This window comes from Rhipicephalus microplus, chromosome 3 (genome assembly GCF_043290135.1).
Source record: "Rhipicephalus microplus isolate Deutch F79 chromosome 3, USDA_Rmic, whole genome shotgun sequence".
In the NCBI taxonomy this organism is placed as follows: Eukaryota; Metazoa; Arthropoda; class Arachnida; order Ixodida; family Ixodidae; genus Rhipicephalus; species Rhipicephalus microplus.
The window spans coordinates 205,149,968-205,170,418 of record NC_134702.1 but is presented as its reverse complement, the minus strand read 5'-3'; the positions used below and the strand labels follow the sequence as shown (position 1 = coordinate 205,170,418).

Sequence of the window (20,451 nt, the reverse complement as noted above, 5' to 3'; positions counted from 1 at the left end):
TATGGGGTTATATACAGCCATATATGACACGGTTGGCCTGTATAAGGAGTCAAATCCGGCCAATTAAGGCACGGCCACATCATATATAACATATCAAGTGGATCCTTATATGCGGAAATGCTCCCTTATTTGGGATCAACCACGTATATATTTAGCACCATGATCACACTTTTATGCGGATTGTAATATATAACAATTTGTACACAAAGCTGACCTGCTTATTTTTTACAACAATAGAGGTATTAATTATATATGTTGTTTCTGCCATGCGAAAAAACCCAAATTTCAAGTCAGCTTTGTGTACGTGATAGTTGCAACTCAGTTGAATGCATATATGCATGCATTCGTGTAATTTAACTCGTACATTTGTAATTTAACTCGTACACGTTGTTATTAATACGACGTAAATTATGTATACGAGAGCAGACATGTTTTACGAGGAAGAAATTGTGTCAAGTCACAAAACGTATTGAAGCTTCCGAACCTCGCTATTATTATAGAGCAATACTATAGAGTTTTATGTAAAGACAAAATGCATGCAACTTATATTGTTCACATTAATGCATTGTTTAAAGTGGCAGCAAGAAATAGTAATTTCAATTCACTTTTAGCTTCCACATTGGTGGACCAAATTTCTGTTTATTTGAAGGTTTGGATGGCTATATGCTCCCATCATATAACAAGATTTCAATTAATCCTGTTGACCCTTCATTTGCGATTGCTTTAAGCAGCCATTTACTATGATTGCATGTGCGATGCAATGTTTTAGGGAGTGTTTTCAAGAACAAAAAAGAACTTACGTGAGTGCAACATGCAGGCACCATTATGATTACATTCAAGATGAAAGTTGTACTAATTTATTGCAAAAATACATCTTGCGTTTCCTTTGGCTATGTATATTGTTCCTGGCTGTGCACATAGTAAACTTTTATTGAAAATTTTATGATTGCACTAGTGAACAATTAGTTTAGTGTAATGTTTGCAAGCATCAAGTAAATCTCACATCATAGACATGCACGTTAAGAAAGGTGCAACTGACTCACAGGTGATACATAATTATTAGACCATGTAACGAAATGCTGAAGCTTTAGAGCAAGATTTAACGTAGGCTGCCGAATTCACAAAACTTCTATTTTGTGTGGGTGTGTCATTACTTGGTCGAGGTCACTAATGCACACGTGCCATCATCAGGATTAGCCTAAACATTGCCTTGTGAATACCAGTTGTATGACACATTTTTGCGGGCTGGCATGATGCCTAAGCCAAACTCTACATTATGTAAACAGCCCCTTGCTGTGCAGGCGCGTAACAATTAAAACTGTTTGCGAACGTATCCTTTCAACACCAACACAGTAGTGCATTTACCTATAAGATATGTATGCTGGTGCAACCCACCAAACTGCGCAATTGCACACTCGCGTATAAAGATTCTCATGGGCACCCAGACGCTAGCATTTCATTCATTGTGGCCAGATATTTTCGGCCATGTCAGAATGATATGAGTGTAATATTATTATATTATTATGGTTGTTGTTGTTGTTATTATTATTGTTAATATTGTTGTTGTTGTATCTCGTAAAGCGTCCAACGTTTCAATGCCCTATGCTCTCAATACTGTGTCGTTGTGTAAGTTTTATGAGATCAGTTATCTTGGTTTCTTTTTGATAGCATGCTGAGTTTTTTCTACTTGCAATAAATGTGTGGCCAAGTGAGGCCTTCGTTCTCTCCCTGTTGTCTTAATTAACATCTCTTGAGAATCCGGTTCTCCTACAGCCTTCTACAAATTGTACACCGCGATATGTCGTGGTCAACTTGAGTACATACGCATATCTGATTTGGAAATCCACCAGTAGCGCCACTGAGTGAGTCTAGAAAAAATTTATAAGCATTTACCCCCATCGTTTCACTAGAATCCTTTACACACTGCTAGAATATTATAATTGCCATCAGTTAACGGCCGGCAAAATAGTGCTGAGCTGTTATTTCTTTACTAGCTAGTTCAGGGTGAGATATTCTGCCCTTCTCGGTTGTAATAATTTTCAAACTCCGCGTAAGTTATCCAGAGAGAATCGACCGTTGCATGTACCTGCCAGCTTCTTTCAACACTCTATCCTTTAAAGAATGCCGAGTCTCTCTAACGTCAACTTTCTTGATTCGTTATGTTTTTCATAGTCTACAGTCATTTTTTTTTGTCAGTGCGGGCTGCCCTGTCCTAACGTAGATTTGCACATGCACAGATTCTTCCCTTTTCCGTCTTTCAGGAAGCCTTCGGCACGGTTATGTATAATTCACATTATTTTTCAGTCCCATTCCATGAATATCTACTCTTTTATTTTTTGTTCCCATTGTGCGTTGATTTCTTTTTGACTGCTCGTTTTTGCTCTCTTTATGGATTTGCTTTTCTGTCGACAGTCTGTAATGTATTGTTTGTTTATGTTTTTTTTTCGCGCGTGCCAGCACGAAAGACACTACGGTTGTTCTTGCATACGTTAAAAAATGATTGATTGATTATTGGTTGATTGATTATTATTATCATTATAAATGCTTGTGAAATAAGATAAAAGTTTGGCTGAAACGTGTCTTCGAAGCCAGCGCACACGAAGCAGTGATTTCAGCTCCACGGAATGCCTGTCTCAAAGGTCTTGCACGTGCAGCTTTCTGGGCCCGCAGGAGGAAGTTGAAGTTCATTGTCCGAAAAAACTCGCCAGACTGCAAGGTTGCAAAGAGTGCGCACAGTAAAAAAAATACAAAAAGGGCGCCCATCGGATGGGTGGAAAATTCGGAGAAAGTTGTGCGAAGAAGCACGCGTAGGCACCGTGCAGCCCTGCCGTGGCCTACACCAGTCTGCCGACACAGGCGGGAAGAGAGTCCCGCGACCCACTTCAAGTAACGTCGAAGAAAATAGTTTGTGAAAACATTCAGTCGCATGGTGATGAAATTGCGTCAATAATTGTTACAAAAATGAAAATCTGTTCGCCAATGGGCTCAGAAAAATTTTGTTCCAGTGTAAAGTGTGTAAATCGTTGATCTCAAGGAGTAATGTAATGTTTATTGCAATGTTCATTGTCAAGCCTGCATGCACTGTATCTGTCCGCACCATTGTTGCTTTTTTGCTTGCTGGAGTCATGGGTGCAGTGCTGATAGAGTTGGTCCATTTTCATTCCTCTTGCTCTTATTTCGTGTTCAACCACTGCTCCAATTTACACAAGATAATCGCGCAGCTCTCAGGAATCTACTGCGTTGTATGTGGCGAAACTGTGGACGGACGTGGAAGTGTTTTTGTGTGCGTGTGCGTGTGCACGCCACTGGATTGGCCATCGTCCACTTTTCGTGGGAAAAAATGGACACCCACGCTTGCGGGCAAGCGTTCCTTCAAAACTTCTTCCTAAAGCTGTACGAATAGACGTGGTGGCTTTAAGGTGTGAATAAGTTATCAGGATTAACAAGCTCCTTGAAAGACAAGTCTCGGTTAAATGTTGAGGTAAGTTCATCATTTTCATTACTTTCGCGTGCTGCTCATAATTATTGTGATAACTCGAAAACATAGCGCATTGCATGCTTGCTGAGTAAATAACTTCATGATAATCGTGGTCACGTCATTAAGCTGCTTTGTTTAAGCGGTACAACAACACTTTCTTTTTTTTTCACTTGATCCAGACAGTGCTCTATTTAATTGAAAAATCTACGCCAAGAATATTTGGGTTTCGTGCCATTGTACATTTATAAATATATTGATATAAGTATACTTGTGTTGTGCTTTTCTCATTAAAACGCTTGAGGAATTACCAAGGATACATTACAACTTGCGCAATCACAAATAAAAAAGAGTTGCATATCTTCAACTCCAAGGGTGTCATGAAATTTATGAGCCCGCGTTTGAATTTGTCTTGCGTTTGAATTTATCATTCTTCGTCTACGTTCCACTTGTTTTTATATTTACGTGTGTTTTGATAAGGACACGCAGCTAAAATTTTGGTGCTAGTTTGATTATTTAAAGCAGGGTGCAATGTCACGTATCTAAACAGAAAAACTTAAGAATAGCCCGTAATTTTGTTTCCACCATCTACAATCAGGGTGATATAAGTGTAAATTTCACTGGAATGCGTGCACCACAGGCAACATTATCGTTACTGATGTTGCAACATCGCGTGTTTATCTTGAGGAACTGCGCATACCCGCATACTTAGTTACACAAAATAATGTGATGTCACGTTTTAATCCGTGAGCACTGTAGATAGTTTTACGCAAGCCGACAAATAAACTGGTCTGGTGCATAAGGGCTTGCTTTTGTGTGAAAAAAAAACTGGGGGACCATTAAACTCTGTTTTTCATAGTTTAACGTGATAGCACTATTGATCCTGTTTCTTGTGCGTAGTTCAATCACTCAGTGTGTACTCTTTATTGCATGATGCTAGTGAAACAATTTTAATTGTAGAATAGTACTGTGTGATTGAGAATGTTGAAAGTGTCTCAATGAAGATTTCGCACATGGATGCATTTTGTGTAAAAAAGGGTAGCCTAGTTTAAAGAACGAGAAATATAATGTAAAACTGAGTTGCACAAAAAAATTGAAATACGAAAGGAAGACACCTAGACACAGCACACACGGACGACTGAAACTTTGTTGGAGAAAACAGACATATATAAATATATGCGGTTACGAGAACACGTGCGGTGAAAGAACTTGATTAGATGAGCAGACAGATTGTATAAATGGTGTGCTTCCAGAAAAGCTACCTGAGTAGCAAGTAACATAAGCGAGAGTTACGTGACACATGAATCCGCATCTTTGTTTATGAAATACGCCTCTTCGATTTCCCGCGCTACCGTGTAACTGAATCTAGCTTTAACTACCGTATCATCAAACAAGGGCACGCAGCCACACTCTCTACAATGTGATGATTGATTAGAGAATGGTTGTCCTTTTAGAGAAGCTTTGTGATCTGCAATTATATTATTGAATCTTAAATAATACTTCCCACACGACAGCACAGTGCCGTACACCACACGATGTCCCCACGGTTAAAGAAAATGATTAGATGTCTGCTCATCTAATCATTTTTTTCCATCTCACGTGTTCTCGTAACCACATACATATGTCTATTTTTTCCAAAGAAGCTTCAGTTGTCAGTGTGCGCTGTGTCCAGGTGTCTTCCTTTAGCACTTCAAATTTTTTTCGCGCAACTAAGTTAAGATAAAGTACCAACTCACACACCAGAACGCGCATCTCACTATTATGTGTGTGAAATGTTTTAAAACTTTGTGCACCCACTACGCAGTAGTGATGGAATACGCGCAGTAACGTGTGTGCCTTTTGTAACGGTTGGCTGTATTTAGACCATGAAGTCACGTTGGCAATAACGTGTTGTGATGCCCGATGACAATGCACGCTAGTATCATGCAATACTGCTGCGATATTAAATGTGTGCTGTGAAACATATATGTAGGATACGTGTATTTGTTAAGCATGACAGTTATTTTTCTTGCATTTCCAACAAGAGGAAGTTCTTCATGCTTCATTTCCAAGCAGATGCGTAGCTATGTGGTAGAGCACTTGCTTGCCATGCAAATGGCCTGCATGATTTCGATCATCACTCAAACCCAAAAATTTGTAATATTTGTTTTATTTGCATTCTCTCAATTTTCGATCATGGACAAGACAATTTTTCACTGAGAGCCACCGATGCCTACGCTGGAATGTCTGCGGAACGAGCTCTTTACCGCTGTTATGTTAATGATTCAGTATTGACAGAACGGAAACTGGGTTACGTTTACAAAGTACATTTTTTGGTGTCTCGTTTGCAAGAAATATTGCTAAAAGCCTCCGTTCCCACGCGCACAGAGACCTATAGACACCATTTTTAGCAGTCGTTCTATAGGCCATTAGTCACAATACATGTACATGAAAAGCTTGCATACCAATAACTTTTGACCGAACTCCTTAAAATTTGATTATCATCTCATTTAAGTTATTCAATGCACACGCAGTTCATACAGTCAACAGCAAGTCAATATTTCGTTTTGAGTGACTGTGGACGCTCCATTGACACGTGAGAAAAGTTTTAAATAAACACACTGTGAAAAAATTCTTTACGAAACTCAAATTGGCTTCTTTTATGCTATTTATTTTTGTCAAGTCGGAATCGATAACGTGGAATATTTACTTGCACCGAACTATGTCTCAGACCTTGTTTACCATAGGTTCAAGATAAGAAAAATTGCATGCATGACTGACGTATTTCAAAATAATTTTTTACAAAAAAAATTTTAAGATGAAACCAACTGCCTTCTAGTATTGCCTCTACACTCTCAAATGTTTGTTTTACTTAATGTTAGAATTACTGCTTTGCATTTTTGGGGTGTGTCACATTTTCCGATTTATATATGAATTTCTTCTGAAGATTGGGATTCAGGTGACTTTGATTATTTGTTTGGCTGACTATGTATTATTGTATTCTACCTTTCATAAACTCTCCCCCAACTGTAATGCCAATTGGTGCTGTGGGTAATGAAATAAATAGATAAATAAAAAGTGTCAATATGTAAGCAATAAATTTAAGCACAAAGAATGTATCTCTTCAGAAAAAGTGGACTAACAGTGACATGTGCCCACCACATACTTTAAATATGATGACAAGTTACATTTTTAGCAATTAGTTATTGCGAATAACTCGAGATATAAAAGGATAACTTAATATAACAAGAATGTTCAGGGGGTATGTACTGCCTTTGTTTTGGAGATGATGGTGACTGAATGCAGACTTTTTTTGACGGTTTTATTTGACACTGGAGCTCAGGTGTCTATGAGTGCTCGTCTCTGTTGCCGCCAAAAAAAAAGTACTCACGCCTGCCACAACACAGGCCGTCCGTGTCACCGATAGTGGAACTGTGGCCGTCATTGGAATGTGTACCGCATGTATTAGCCTTGCAGGCCGTCATGTTCCTGTTTTATTTACCGTGCTTGAACATTGACCTCATGACCTCATCTTCGCGATGGACTTTTTATCGACGCATTCTGCCCTGATCGACTGTTCCGCTGGCACTCTCCGTTTAGAACTTCCTCTTCTTCAAGATTCTCGCCCCTAGCTGCCGAAAGCCTTTGTATCACAAACTTCGGTCGGATACTGCCAGAAGCCCTCAAATTCATTGAATTGGCAACAAGTTAACCTGTTGTTGAAGGTGATTATGTCGTAACGTCTATTCCTGATGTTCTCCTGGCGCGCGACATCACTGTGCCACACTCCGTCGTAACCATGGCCTCTAACCGAACATGTCTGCTAATTATAAATTTTGGTTTCACGCAGCAAGTGCTACCACACAGAATTTCAGTCGCCACGCTTTGACCCTTATTAGACGCCCACGTCGCCGCTTTTGCAGCTGACGCATGCTCCGATTTTTCATGTCGCCCACAGGATGCCACATTCCTCGATGCGGCCTTGCGCCCCATGATCGATTCGAAAGTCAAACCTGAGCAGTCCGACGCCCTATTCCGCCTTATGGCTTCCTACCGCAATATATTTGACATCGACAGCATTCCACTCGATCAGATTTCCCTCGTGAAGCACCGCACTATTACAGCTGATTCTTCTCCCATTCATCGCCGACCGTACCAGGTGTATGCCATGGAGCGTAAGGTAATTCAAGAAGTCAACAAGATCCTAGCCAAAGGAATTATTGAACCCTCCTCGAGCCCTTGGGCACCTCCTGTTGTGCTCGTTAAAAAGAAAGATGACACGTGGCGCTTCTGCGTTGATTACCGCCATATTATTCGAATCACGAAAAAGAATGTTTATCATTGGCCCCGAATTAATGACGTCCTCCATTGTCTCCATGGCGCACGATACTTTTCTTCAATTGACCTACGTTCTAGCTATTGGCAGATTGCGGTGGACGAGAAAGACCAAGAGATGACTGTTTTTCTAACTCCCGACGGCCTATACTAATTCAAGGTGATGCCGGTTGGGCTATGCAACAACCCAGCCACGTTTGAGCGTGTGATGGAATCGCTATTGCAAGGATTTAAGTGGTCAACATACCTGTGTTACCTGGAATGATGTCATTGTATATTCGCCTACATTTGAGACACAGCTCCAGCGTTTGTCAGCGGTTCTCGACATCTGTCGCACTGCTGGCCTTCAACCAAACTCATCGAAATGTCGTTTTGGGCCGCCAGCAGAATACGGTGTTGGGCCACCTTGTTGACGCATCAGGTGTGCAGCCTGACCCAGAGAAAATTCGTGCCATCACGAGCTTTCCTACATTCCAGTCTGTCAAGGACGTCTGCAGATTTGTGGGACTTTGTTTCTATTTTGGAAGGTTCGTCAAAGATTTTGCAACGATCACTCGATCACTCACCAAACTCCTGAAGAAAAACGTGACTTTTACGTGTGGTTCCGCTCAAGCTTCCGCTTTTTCTCAACTCATCACCGTCCTCACGACTTCACCTATATTGGCCCACTTTGACCCGTCCGCTTCAACAAAAGTTACAAATAATGCGAGTGGTCACGGGATTAGAGCCGTCCAAGCCCAACGCCAGCGGGTATACGACCGAGTCATCGCCTACGCTAGCCGCCTTCTCACAGCTGCCGAGCGCAACTATTCAATAACAGAGCGTGAATGTCTTACTCTTGTTTGGGCAATCACGAAGTTCCGCCCATATTTATATGGCACGAGTTTCTCAGTAATAACGGACCACCATGCACTGTGTTGGCTTTCGTCACTGAAGGATCCTACTGGCCGGCTCGCGCGCTGGCCTCTGCGACAGCAAGAGTGTACCTACGCAGTGGCGTACTATTCCGGGTGTCTACACCAGGACGTAGACTGCCTGTCCCGCTACCCGGTTGCTGAGTCGAGCTCTATGCCTGACACCGACACCGAGCCTGGCTTCTTTTCCCTTTCACAAACGACATGCATTGGTGACGAGCGTCCTTGATGCGTCCTTGCGCGCTATCATTGAGCGCCTCGAATCACCATCTTCCAATCCGTCCCATCGCTAATTCGTGCTCTATGGTGGTGTATTATACCACCAAAGTTTTCAGCCGGATAGACCGGCCCTGCTGCTTGTCATTCCAAAACACCTTTGCTCGGAAGTTCTACTTGAGCTTCATGACCTTCCGACTGCTGGTCACCTTGGTGAGTCATGAACTTACGACCGAATACGCCGACGCTTAATTTGACCAGGGCTTGCGCGCTCATTCAGAAGATACGTTGCAGCTTGTGAGAAATGCCAGCGCCGCAAAAAACCATCGATACTTCCCGCCGGATGCCTTCAACCACTTGACCACTCTTCCGTGTTGAACCATCAGAACCACTCTTCCGTGTTGGCTTGGACCTACTTGGCCCTTTTCTCTTTTCTTCCTCGGGTAACAAGTGGGTAGCCACGGCCACCGTCTACGCCACGCGTTATGCCATCACACGAGCTCTTGCAACAAGCTGCGCTACAGATGTCGCCACAGATGTCGCCGACTTCCTCCTCAAGGAGGTGATTTTGCAACACGGAGCCCCAAGGCAGCTGCTTACAGACCGTGGCTGCACCTTTTGTCGAAGGTGATAGCCGCCATCTTGCAATCCTGGCAAACGTGACACAAGCTGACTACGCCATACTAGCCGCAAACCAATGAACTCACGGAGTGTCTAAATCAAACTCTTACAAACATGCTCACTAAGTATGTTTCTGCCAACCATACTGACTAGGACCTCACGTTGCCGTACGTCACATTTGCCTATAATTCTTCTCGCCATGACACTGGTACTCACTCCCCATTTTTTCTGTTGTTCAGCCGAGAACCTACATTACCCTAGTCATTCTGTCTACCACGACACCGACCAGCAAATATGCTCTTGACGGTAGCACTCGGGCTGCCCTTCACGCAAAATCACTCGCGCTCGCTTCCTGGCCTCTCAAGAAAACCAGCAGTGTTTGTACGATCAACAGCACCGCGACGTGCACTTCTTACCCGCATCATTGGTGCTGCTGTGGTCCCCGACCCGTCAAGTTGGCTTGTCGGAAAAACGTATTTCCCGCTACATGGACCCATACTGAGTGTTTCGTGAAATTACTCCTCTGACATACCAAATTGCCTCTGCTGCCCCATCGCCTTCAACTGCCTCACCGACCACCGATATCGTACATGTGGCACGCTAGTAGCTATACCACTCTCCCGCTGACGTTGACATCTAGATGCGCCGAGACGGCGCTTCTGCCGCCGGGGATTATGCTACATGCATGTTGACAATTCGTGGGACAATTCGCGTGTGTGCCTGACGAAGAGGACGAAGGGTGGTCACCGCTCAACCACTGGTGAACCAGTCTCGCCATTACTGCTGGTTTTAAGTACATCTCATCCACAGCCTCCTCGATACGGCGTCGCGTCTTATCCATAACAATATGAAAGCACAAGATGAAACTTTATTATATGTGGTATTATCTGAAGAGGAAAACATTGATTCATATTTGGGGTTTAACGTCCCAAAACCACCATATGATTATGAGAGACGCCGTGGTGGAGGGCTCCAGAAATTCCGACCACCTGGGGTTCTTTAACGTGCACCCAAATCTGAGCACACCGGCCTACAACGTTTCCGCCTCCATCGGAAATGCAGCCGCCGCAGCCGGGATTCGAACCCGCGACCTAAGGGTCAGCAGCCGAGTACCTTAGCCACTGCACCACCGCGGCGGGGCTGAAGAGGAAAACAAGAAAGACTTAATTTGCGCTTAGTTTGTAGATTGTGCTCAAGGTAATGTCATAACACAAACACATATGACTCCCCCCCCCCATGAAGAAAAGGTCTGACGCAGACCGCTTGTGTTTGTTGCGTCTTTTCTTCTTGAGGCACTTTGTGGGTACACGCTGTTACTTCAACCTTACAATATCTTGTTCATTGTCCTTTCATTTATCTGAGGGAGGGGGGCTGCTCTCGAGGAAGCCTGCCATTTTACGTGCTTTTGTCGTATCGAATTTATTGCACAGGACAGCTCTGTTGCCTTTATATTTTGTTGCCTATTCGCACACTCGCTAGACATCAAAGTGGTAGCAGTCTTGGAAGCATACAGAACTTTCCTGCCAAAAATCATGAACAGAGCAATGTCGCGTCCACATTGTGCATCTCAGCCCACAAGACAACAGCAAATGGCGCATAATTGCGAGGAAAAATCTGCTTCTATCAGCAGGGAACTGTATCATGCAAGCATATAGAAAAGGGAAAAATTAAGGATACTCTCCGCAAAGCGCACCCGAACGTGTCTAAAAAACGTTAGCACATAACGTTTCAGTCGCAGCTGTAAACAGTTAAACTGCAAGTGTGAAAGGAACTAAAAATAATGACTGATGGGCTCGCACGACTGTGACCCATCGCTTAAAATTGTGAACAGTGGTTGAGAGACCGATTGCAAGCGAGGCAAACAAGCGAAAGCACCTCGAGTTTTCAAGGTCGCATCGAGAATAGACTGAGGACCACAGGAATAAAAGGTGGTTCTCACAGACGAATCATCGTTTACGACATGGTTACGACAAGGCAGCGAGTCAGGCGGCCACTAAACTGACGTTCCCACACCGCAGCACACAGAGCATATTGGGGCTGGACTGGCGGTGAAGGTAAACCTACCCGCTGTGTGTGTGTCGTGTTTTTTTGAGGCCCTGTCGTGTTGCGCTTCGGCGTGTTAATTATGAATCCTGGCCAACTAACCCGCCAACGTGTCCTAAAGAACCTCAATTATATGCTGTGCTAGCACACACTGCTTTCATAAGTTTGTGCGATGCCACCACTTAAAAAAAGGCACCAACTACAACAAAAACAAGAAAGACGTTTGGCAGTGCGTAGAAGACACGGTGAGTAAAGGCCGGCACTCATGACGCCAAACTTTTCTGCACATGAGAGTGGCTGAGGAAGTTACTTTTACGGGTCATTCGTGCCTCAGTGAGGTGAGAAGGGCCTTCATTTTTTCTTCGTGGAACTTGTACGTAAGGTCAAAGATAAACTACCTTATCAAGTACTGGCGCTACCACCCACTGGCTACGTCCCCACTGCGTGAAGTATAGAATTACATGCACTAGGCTATATCGCTATGGTGGAGGTGCACTAGTGTACACAATGACATCTACTGCGCTCTTAAGGCATGCAGCGTAGAAATGATTGATTGATTGATATGTGGCGTTTAACGTCCCAAAACCAAGATATGATTATTAGAGACGCCATAGTGGAGGGCTCCGGAAATTTTCACCACCTGGGGTTCTTCAACGTGCACCCAAATCTGAGCACACGGGCCTACAACATTTCCGCCTCCATCGGAAATGCAGCCGCCGCAGCCGGGATTTGATCCCGCGACCTGGGGGTCAGCAGCCGAGCACCTTAGCCACTATACCACCGTGGCGGGCATACAGCGTAAAACTGCGCGTTCTATTGTCAAACAATTAGGAAGTTATACATCAGATAAGAAATTTCCGTGAGAACGGGTTTGAAACTCACCTATGAAAACTATTAGAACAATTCTTGATTTTGCTAATACCAGAAGCAATCTCGCAAAAGTACAATTTATGTGCCTTTCTTCTTTGCAGCGTCTGTATGCAGCACGAGTACAATAAATCGACATATTTTTTTCTTTAAATAGGACCCTATCACACCAGCTTTATGTACTATGTTTGCTTTGCTTCTGATCAGAGCCTTCGCGTACAATACGGGTTTCCTGACAATACATGTCTACAAAAGAAATATGAAAGCATTAAGCAAAAAAGAGCAGCAATGTGTAGGTGCGCGCTAACTTGACGCCGGCTTTGTTGCAGCGACAAACCATGTCACGGAATTGAGTCTCGTTTCCACTGCGAGTTTCAATTTCGTAACTGACAGGCCGATACCTTTCGTTCCACGGTTGTTTCTCTTTCTCTACGAAGACCATACCGTGCTCATTCACTGGTGATGTCTGTTTAAAATAAACACATGGGTATCGATTGTGGAAAACGGTATGATGAAATAATTGAATGAATAAAACAGTGACAGTTGCTAAGGTTAATATTTTTTGTATTTTCAACCCCGATAACATAGAAGCGGCATATCCGATATATCGGCTGATCGAAATCCTTATTGTCAACTTTAGAGCGTGTGCTCGTGCGCAGCGGGCTGCTCACACGTCGAGACTGAAAGGCTTAATCTCTCCGGCACGACGAGGGCCCGTTGTAAAGCTAAAAACTCTTTATTGAAGTTGGAACTGCGTAGAGCCACCTGCAAGTTTTAGCTGTTACCTTCGTAGCCGACCTGCCAGAAGATATGCCTTACGTTCGTCATGCTTTTATTGCGATGGCAATTACATTAACGCTCTCGGCTGGATTTCGCCGCCGGCGTCAGCGTCGATGTCATGCACCGTACATGTATATATATATATATATATATATATATATATATATATATATATATATATATATATATATATATATATATATATATATATATATATATATATACGGAAGGAATACAACACTCCACAAAAAGGACTCCACAACGTGGCATCGAACGTGCAACCGGCGCGTCGTAAATGCGAGGCGTTAACCACTGAACCACCGTGGGGTACCTCCTAGGACATACAAACCGTAAGCTATTTATATCTACCACTCACCGCTGTTTCCTGCTATCTCGGGGGGGGGGGGGGCTGCTGTATTTTTAGCATTATCAGCAAGATGGCACAGTGAGCGTGCGGCGGCTCTTAGCGTTCACGCGTACTTTGGCCCACCTGGGGAATAAGGGGTGTACGCTCAAACACGCGCCCTTATAGGGGAGACCCGCTCAAGTTTGCCCGGCGACGCCAGCGATTGCCTTTCCCCTGCCAGAAAAAGCGCACAACAGTAGCGCCTTCCGACCCTTCCGCTCCCTTTGGCTTCCACGCATTTGCGAAGCGCGCGCTGCACGTGAAACGTCCCTCGTTCCGCGATGTCACCTTAACAGAAAAGGGGAAACTATTACGGCGTCGTCAACAGTCACAATAACCATGCAAACACGAAGGGGTCGACTCCACCAGTGAAATTCTACCGATTCCCAAACCGATGGTACGAAACAAACAGACGACAGGAATGGATTAAAGCAGTGCGCCGAAATAAGTAAGTAAACAATTTTTTCATGAAAATTAGCAGACGCACTATGCATTAAAAATAACAGGTGTTTATTTCTGCGTCACCGTTCCTCTAATATATGTAGTTTCTGGGAACTGCACGTCCCCATCTTAAATGTGTAAATTTTCAACGTCCATCTTTAGAGCGCTGTTAAAAATAGCAAAAAAAAATATTTTACGCTGCTATTATTATTCTATATTTTTGGGGACGTAGTAGTTGAAGCTGTGTACGCATGTGGTATTAGTAATGTGTTGTTATATATTTCTATATCTACGCAGCGCCGGCGGAAGTGTGTGGTTGCCAAAAGCTTGGACAATAATTTGTAGCAGACATTTTGTGAGAAACTGCAAAAATGACTCAAGTCGGCACCCGTCTTATGTGCCGACATTGTTTCCAGCGGCTTACAAGAAACGGGCACCTCACGCGGAAATGGCGCAGAGGTATGATAGGCAGTGAAGCGCGTAGCTATCTATGCATTTTAAAGCATTTTCTAAGGGCTCTTGATTCCTCGTTTCAAGCTCAGCGATAATTCGTTCCGCGTATGCGCAATTATGAAGTCAAGCGAAAATAGAAGGATTTTGATCGAACATGGCACTTTAGCACCGTTACCTTTTAAGGGTAAGATTGGAACGCAGTTAGTAACAAGCACATTACTTTTTTGATAGTTTTAGTACAACGTAAAAATGATTCAAGCAACGGACAGTGCAAAACGTTTAATCAATAAATTTTTATTGCTTTCTCCGTGAAGTTCTTGTATGAAGTGTTTCTGTGCACACAGATGGACACAATTGTAGTTTTAACTAGGCGTTTTGCCATCGTTTATGTTTTTATAGAGTTTGATTTCGTATGTAGTACTTGTTTTATTTTGTGAATGTAAGGCGTTACTAACAGGATCACGGAAACTGCGTCTACTCATCTTCAGAATTCTTGTACAGTTTATACTTGAAGATGATAAAAAAAAACTATTATTATCTGCCGCACTACAGATATGCCCAATGATGATCACCGTACAATATCTGCATAAAAAAACTCCAACGTATGAACGTTGTTGTGAACGCCACGATCTAATCTCTGCCACAACTTTATTTTGCTTAGGTGGAAGCGTCATTCTGTGAGGTCAGCCGGATCAGCACAAAATTCTGTGGAGCAGGCTGTGCCATAAGGTATTGCTCAAGACGACCCAGCAATGCAAGATGAAGAAAATTCTGCTTTCCTCGATGTCTATGACTCGCTTTCAAGCGATTTTGATTCGCTAGAGATGCCAGCGATGTAATTACATTTGCCGCTGGAGATGCGACGCTCCCGCTTGAGTGGACACGACCACGAGAACTATGAAAAAAAGAAAAAATGCATTGGCCGTTGTTGCACGTCCGTTGGCAGATACAGTGAACAAGTTGTTATTGAGTGTGCAGGGGCAGCCCGAACAACGCGGTGCATTTTTGATACGTGACCAAAATAAAATGTCTGTATAGCAATGCGCTCTTCCCCTGCAGATTAGACACACACAAAAAAGTTTTTCTGAAAGCTGGGCGCTCATCATGATGGTACGCACGCTGTTCGTGAACTCAAGGTACCCGCGATGAGAACGGTGATAATGCAAGGAAAGACACGCGAGATAGATATCAATTTTCCTTGTGGGTGAGAAAGAAGCCCCAAATAGACCATTTATTTTTGAAGTGCTGTGTATATACCGCACGATAACTTGGGTGGGTGCTAGTAAAGTAAGGTATCCCAACTAATAGCAGTCACAGCGCAAGAACCACTTAACCTAAAGCACGAGAAGCGGCCTTACCCATGCATCCAGTAACAAACATAGTGCATAGTACACACAGCACACCAAATAAAACAGGTATATAATTATGAACGTACAGAAAGTTTTATTCACCTCTATCGTCGTAAACAGCGTCGTCTTTCACTTGCGAAACGCACTTCGCTCTGACGAGGACGGCGTCGTTTGCTACAACTTGCTTCGCTGCCCTTTTACCAAATTGCTGCCACAAAAAAAAAATCCTCGATTGCGGCATCCTATTAAATGCGGACAGAGCGTATACATCATATCCGCGCGCGACGCGAGACTCTCAAAAACACGTGCAGAACGCGTGCAGCGTACGAGCAAAGCAACGCGTTTTCAAGTAGGTTGAAAGGGACAGCGGAAGGGCCAAACACTCGAGCAACCAGTTTTCTCCCCACATTGACTGACAGCGCCACGCTCGGCAGCGCCTCTCTCAGCGTGGGTCTCCTCTATCTTGCAGTGGGGTTGATCGTACATCTTGACTAGCCTTTGGATTTTGCCGGAGTGGTTCTGTTGTAGTTTCCGGGCGCACGAAGGTCACTGCAATTGTTGCACAGCCTCCATTTGCGAAAAGGGCGCGCTTTTCAGACACAGCGAAGTAACAACTGAGATGCTTATTCGCGTTCATATGTACCTGTAGGTACGTTTCGTGCGTCATTTTGCGTGAGAAACGCGGGGCACGTTTCAATCTGCTTGTCATTCTGCGCGTGACCTTCCAATTTGTTGCTATCGCATTCATTGCTTCGTCCTTGCGGCAAAGCTGTGACTTTCTGTATACTGGGCATGTCAATGTCTGTATGTATGGGTAAAGTCATATCGAGGAGCACGGTATTTAGTTTCGCTCTCATACGTAGAAGGCTTAGTATTAACTTCTGTGTTCTGCTGAGTGCACATTGTGAGAAGAGACGAAGGCTCCAAGTCAAGCAAAAGTGCAGGTTAAGGTGGATTGAATCCGTCTTACGTCATGGTAGCTGGTATATGCACTGCGCCTTTTCTTTATTACAAACCTCATTAACGGAGACAAATGTTTATGGGAGGCCTCAGAAAGTGTATCCAACTCGGCTTCTTTATTAGCTATTATTAAATAAGCGACGAACATGCACGGTTCTCACCTCTAAAACATTAGACACCTGTTGGCAGTGCCGCTAATCACAGATGTATTAGGCGGTTTAGCAAAACCATACATTAGCTACTTTGATACTGATGCACGTCATGCAAAGCTGCGCATATCCGTAAAACCAGTAGCTTTCTAGAATTTGATGATAAATACAAACAGTTAGAGCTGAAAAAAAACTGTTCGCAACCCTGTACGTCTCAAAATGAACCATTCGAAAATAATATCCTAATTTTAAAATTTCATGGAGAGCAGGCCTGCTCGATTTTGTTCCGTAACGCCTTTGTCGCCTTTTTTTAACGAGTGCTATGCACATGAAATGTTCAATCACGCAAAAACGTAACTTATTAATAAAAAAGTGGCTCTTCGCAGCTGTCGGAGATTGTAGGCTTTTGTACATTTTATTTTCTCACCCCGCCCCTGTCATGCTGAAGTTGTGCACATGAAGGCAATCTAAAGTGAACTAGTCATTCCATTCAGCAGTTTGGACGCCCTCCTAATTGTTTGTGTGTCATGTTAGTGGTCAGTAAACAGACCGCTCATGGTACCACCACCTTCCATGTTAATTAGCTTAATAAATTCTACAAAACTCACGTCTTCATAATGCTGTGAAAATTTCTATTCTTTGGAATTCCTCGTTCAAAGCATCACTGATATGCCATTAGAATGTTGTAGCACAGCATACGTGGCGTCAGCAATGGCGTTACTTTCGTAAGAGCGCCACGTTTATCCATGTGCGCATAAACGGCGCTTGTGCGCAAGCGTGCAAAGCCAAACGTCGTGCTGTAACGTACGAAATGTCGTTACGGAGGCTGCGCAAGCCATGTTGCAGCTCGTGATTGCCATAAACATGTTCGCAGAGCTATGGCGATTCGCTCTGTCGTTAAGTGATATTACAACGAAAGCTGTTGTGGGATCACAACACCGGTCACGTGCGGTGCTGTAGTTGTCCGTCGCCGCCGGTGTCGGTAACTACTATCACACAAAATAAGAAATAAATCTCAGTAAATAAAAACACAAAAGGCGTAGTGCGATACGAACTCGGGTCCCCTGCGTGCCAGCGCAGTATTGTGCCACCGAGCCATGCCGGAGCTTGGAACTCGCTTGCAAACTTGCCCTATAGGCAGGCTTGATGTTGGGAAAGGAAGCGCGTTAATATGAGTATTGAAGCGTTTTAAATAGCATAGGAACAACCAGGCGTCACACAATGCGAATTGCGTAACGAGTGGGTCATCCAACGCTGCAACCGATCACAAGGCTTTTTATTGATTACCTAATAATTGCAGAGCATACCCAAAATTCAGACCTAATTCTTCATCTTCGTCAACCACTGCACGAAAAATTAGAACAAAATTTCTCGCAAATGTGTGGTGTACATCAGGATTCTCTGAAGAATTACTGAAGATAGCATAATGAATGCCGGCCCACTACTCATAAAGTATGCTTATTTATTGCGTAGTGGGTACACAGCAATCGTGCTTGTAGCACCTACCAAAACAATGTTCAGAAAAGTCTATTTAAGGCTTCTCTACCAGCTTTCGCGACTGTGCTGCGCGTTCCGTGGAAGCCTGGCATTTTTTTTTCTTCATTTAGTGACGATTTTACGTAGCTGTGGACGACTTTGTGGGCCGTGATATATTCATAATTATTCTGATAACAAAAAATTGGTATGAGCCAAGGTGTAACGAAAATCAACCGAATAACGATCAAGCTTGTGTATGCAATGTACGACACCCCCCTGCACGTTCGGCGCACGCTGGTTCAATAACGCTTTAATCGTGGTCCTAAACATCGAATATTAGTATTCTAAATAACGTGTTAATTTGGGACTTTTTTAAAAAACGTGTAAGAGAAAAATGCCATGCATTAAAGGCGATAACGCGCTTTATTTAAACAAACGTCCTGATAACACTATAAAAACGGTTGTACTGTTTTTGTTGATAACTAATTTAAGTGAACGTCTAGGTGCGGCAAAGACCCTCAGTTACTAAGCATAACTTGTGGGCAAAGACGACAGGTGTGGGCAAAGACGACTGAGCCCCCTGCAACACTAGCATAGCTAACAATTTTTTGGGGCTAGGAGGCGCGGGTGGCGTGTTCAGCCGCACTTTAAGTTGGTTCGTGGCTGCGTTTGTATGTGTGTGTGTGTATATGTCAATAAGCAAGACCGCACAATTTCAGGCGGGCAGGGTAGAGGGGGCCTGAATGCTGGTCCGCCTTTTTTCCGTCGGCTAAGCAAGGGTCTGTATGCAGGTTGGCCCACATAGCTTGGCTAAAATCTTACGTTAGGTATATAAGGTACGCCGAAAGCAACATGAACCAAGTGCATTCTATTCACACGAGCTGACAGCTACTAAGGCTTTTTTTTTATTTTCCAACAACTAATAGATCATGCTCCAATGCTCCAGTGGCACATCGTTTAAGTTATAGACTGAATACATAAATCATGACCGCAACGTCGTATTCTCTGGTGTGTTTACCATTGATGTTGCTTGTAGGCGTATCTATCTATCTATCTATCTATCTATCTATTTATCTATCTATCTATCTATCTATCTATCTATCTATCTATCTATCTATCTATCTGCCTATGCCTCAGATGTAACTTTCTCACAGCATGCTACATGTACAATCCGAGGAACTCCGATTCAACCGTAACGTATAGGCTCTTTAAAGAATATAACGAAGTAGTCGCTAACGCATGGTGGTAGAAAAATTTTTGGTCTGTATAAGTATGTGTGAAAAGTGTACATGTGTTACGAGGTAATTATAAGCATGACGACAAAATGTGCGACTTGCCTGAACACCGCCGTAGCCACGCGGTCCAAGAAACCTCTCGCATTCTTCGGCAATGTCGTCGAACCTCCACTCAAATAAGTGCACGATCACACTTCGACATGGTACCATATTCGGCTCTTTGTTGGTTCCATAGACATAGAGGCAGAAGAGCAAAACTATAGCCCTAGACCGTAGGTAAGTTTGCGACGTCCACATAATTTTGCTTGCAAGCCGACCTGCGTCTGGCCTAGTACTATTTGGCGAAGAAAGCAGGTGATAGCTCACTTAGCGTTGGCCTTCTATCCACAGAGAGAGCGTGTGATGTTTGCTTTATTTTTCTCTTTCGTTCATAAGGTATGATCGAGGCCGTCTCTTGAAGAGCGTTCCCTTCTGAGCGTGTTTTATTGCCAAAGGCTTACAGCGACAGACACGAGATGTTCCGCGTACAAATGCGACCACTGCCTCTTCCTCTTGTGAAGAGTTTATGAAGTGTGCCGAACTGGCTTTTGCGTTTATCTCACGCAGGCGATGCGTTATGTACGCGTGAGCGACCACCTCTGTGAGTGGCCGTGTTTGAGTGGCCATTGGATAAAAAGAATTCTCGGTGTCGTAAAGTGGTTTCGCAAGAATGCGGTCTTTCATTCACAAGATAAGTGAAAATACACGTACAG

General features: G+C 43.6%; 1 pseudogene; it reads right to left on the bottom strand.

Moving 5' to 3' along the window:
• Positions 1-19,996, bottom strand: part of LOC142803105 (alpha-amylase-like) — a 46,826-nt pseudogene extending 26,830 nt beyond the window's left edge.
• Between the last annotated feature and the right edge of the window lie 455 nt (positions 19,997-20,451).